The sequence below is a fragment of the Cucurbita maxima genome, unplaced genomic scaffold (genome assembly GCF_002738345.1).
Source record: "Cucurbita maxima cultivar Rimu unplaced genomic scaffold, Cmax_1.0 Cma_Scf00100, whole genome shotgun sequence".
Taxonomy (NCBI): Eukaryota; Viridiplantae; Streptophyta; class Magnoliopsida; order Cucurbitales; family Cucurbitaceae; genus Cucurbita; species Cucurbita maxima.
In genome coordinates, this window is record NW_019272116.1 from 257,005 (window position 1) to 260,494 (window position 3,490).

Sequence of the window (3,490 nt, forward strand, 5' to 3'; positions counted from 1 at the left end):
CCTTTACTGATGAATATTCATTTTTAATGTTAGCAAGAGTAGCTCAATTGGGAGATTGTTAGACGGAAGATTTGAAGGTCACACATGTTTTATCCACGTCCAACGCACCTGATACAAGTTTATTACCTGACCATACAATCTAAAAACATAACTTGCTTATTCAATCTAAAATTATTGATTATTTCTTTTTTAAATATAATGAATTAGTGGAAGTACCTTTACTTATGAATTTTCATTTTTAATATTAGCAGGGATAGCTCTATTGGGAGAACGTCAGATTGAAGATTTGAAGGTCACGTGTTTGATCAACACGTTCACCACACCTGATTCTAGTTGCATAACCCGACTATTAAATCAAAAATTAGTCATTATTCCTTTCTGAAATCTCAATGAATTATCGAAAATACCTAACGTGTTCTAGTTCACCACACCTTATACAAGTTGGATAACTTGAATATCTTATTAAAAATGAGTGATTATTTCTATTTAAAATTAAAATGAATTAGCGAAATTACCTTTAGGATGAATTTTCATTTTTAATGTTAGTGTGGATAGCTCAGTTGAGAGAGCGTTAGATTGAAGATCTAAAGGTCTCATATTCGATCTTGCATAATTTGACTCTTCAATTTAAAATTAGTGATTATTTCTTTCTAAAATTTCAATTAATTAGCGGAAATACCTTTACTTAAAAAAATTTCATTTTTAATGTTAGCGGGGATAGCTCAGTTTGTAGAGCGTCAAATTTAAGATTTGAAGGTCACGTGTTCGATATCCATGTTCACCACACCTGTTTCGCAAAACCTGACTATTCAATAAAAAAATTAGTCATTATTCCTTGTTAAAATCAGCTAAAATACCTTTACTGATGAATTTTCATTTCTAGTGATTGCGGGGATAGCTCAGAGAGAGCGTCAGATTGAATATCTGAAAGTCACGTGTTTGATCCACGTTCAAACTAAAATTAGTGGAAACACCTTTGCATTATGAATTTTCAATTTTAATATTAGTGTGGAGAGCGTCATAGTGAAGAGGAGACGTGTTCGATCCACGTTCATTTATTTTAATGTTAAGCATAGATAGTGTGTCTATAGATCTAAAGATAGCGTGGTGGATTCCTAATTCTTTATTTGACTATAAATGCTCTGTAAGACATTTAGTAAAATGACTCATTTTATTGTTCTTATTGCATGGAACAATAAAATTGATCTTCCCTTAGAATTGTCAATACATTCTACTTTCAATGTTGCTAAGTTGAGTCCCTTTGAAGGTGATGATTTTTCTGATTCAATGACGAATCCTGAAGAGGGGGATGATGATAAGAATCACGGTGTACATTCTACTTTCAATGTTACTGAGTTGAGTTCTTTTGATGTAGGTGATGATTTTTTTGATTCGAGGATGAATCCTTTTGAAGAGGGGGATGATGATAAAAATCACGGTGTTCCAACTAGACATTTTACACAACCCAAGGCCAAGAAGATTCAACAAGCATTCATGCTTCATCTACAAAATTGGATAGGCTAGGTTCAACCATCATTTCATGTGTTACTAGCTGATTCGTTTGAGTCAATACCATTTGGAGATTCAAAAGTAAATATTTGCACAGTTGAAGTAGCGGATGAAGTTGCAAGCATCATTTCATAATGGTTAGAAAACTTTATTTATTATTTTAATTTCATAAAGTTTGTAATGCTCAAATTGACTTCGTCTTCTGTGGAGATTTAAAGGGATCGAGATTAAATCACGGGCACTAACTTTTTTTGTGGGGAGACTATAAATACCCACAAATTATTATGTAAAAGCATATTTGTGATCAATGAAATTGATCTCTCAAGTTGAGAGGTATATTTGCACAGTTGAAGTAGTGGATGAAGTTGCAAGCATCATTTCATAATGGTTAGAAAACTTTATTTATTATTTTAATTTCATAAAGTTTGTAATGCTCAAATTGACTTCGTCTTCTGTGGAGATTTAAAGGGATCGAGATTAAATCACGGGCACTAACTTTTTTTGTGGGGAGACTATAAATACCCACAAATTATTATGTAAAAGCATATTTGTGATCAATGAAATTGATCTCTCAAGTTGAGAGGTTCCCTCTTATAGAAATCTGAGCATATCTTTGTCGTTTTTAAGTTTCATGCAATTCTTGTGGTAGATTGCATCTGAGATATTTAATTAAGCCTTGATCAAGTTCGATTGTGGACTTACTCAATTTAGAAAAAGGTTTCAAATCTTGCTTCTCACTCTTCAACTGTAATACAAACAAAGGTACGAAGTAACACTAACAAAGGTACAAAGTAATACAAACAAAGGTACAAAGTAACACTAACAAAGGTACAAAGTAACACTAACAAAGGTACAAAGTAACACTAACAACGGTACAAAGTAACACTAACAAAGGTACAAAGCTCATAAAAGTTTTTTTAATCTAAAATACCATTGAACGGTCTTTTGAGTCTTTTCAGTCTCATATAGGCTTTGTTCCCAAATTTTATATTATTGTGATAGAAACTATAAATGACCATTATATTCATTGGTCAGATATTGCAATTGTGAAGAAGTGAAGGTCCTCCTTATATAAGTATCTTTTCTTTTTCTCTCCTACCCACCTTATACATAACATGTTAAATTAACTCATACTGAAAAAAATCATTTCTTTCTTTTGGAGATGCGGGGTATCGATCCCCGTACCTCTCACATGCAAAGCGAGCGCTCTACCATCTGAGCTACATCCCCATGATTCTTACATCATAAAACCCTATTAATGTCCCATCATCAATAATAGTGAAAATAAAAAAATATCAAAATATTAATAACAAATAGTTTAGATATCCCCACAATTCTTACGTCACAAAGTCCTATGCATCTCGTCATCTAATAGTGAAAATGAAAAACTATCCCAGCTCATTATGTCCTAAATAAGAAAAAATTGAAAAGAAATAATATATTTAATAATCGATTCAATTGAAGATGCAAGGTATTGAGCCTCATACTTTCCACATGGGAAATGAACGCTATACCATTCGAACTACATCCCTACGATTTTTACATCAAAAAACCCTAAACGTCCCTTCATCAATAATTGTGAAAATGAAAAAGTATATATGCATATTATGTCATAAATAAGGAAATATTGAAAATGAAGAAATATCACTACTCAACATTTCATGAATAAGGAAAAATTGAAAAGAAGTAATTTTCAATAATAGTGACATGAAAAACTATCCCTACTCATTATGTCGTATCCACATTAGAAGTGGGCGCTCTACTATCTGAGCTACATCCCCATACTACAATCTCTTGAAGGGGCATTTTGAGAATCAAACTCGAGACCTCTCACTCCCAGAGCAAGAATCATACCACTAGACCAAATGCCCTTGTTATACCACTTGAAACGTATGTATGAAGCCTTAGGCCTAGGTATTAAGTTTGTATTTTTTCGTATTGCAGGAAACACGTGAAGTCCTCAGAGGTAGAATGTGTCTAT

At 32.7% G+C, this 3,490-nt stretch overlaps 1 non-coding gene across 1 annotated transcript; it reads right to left on the bottom strand.

The window, feature by feature from the left end:
- Positions 1-2,666: 2,666 nt before the first annotated feature.
- On the bottom strand, positions 2,667-2,739 carry TRNAA-UGC. The gene has a single exon. It is a non-coding gene; the product is annotated as a tRNA-Ala (tRNA).
- Between the last annotated feature and the right edge of the window lie 751 nt (positions 2,740-3,490).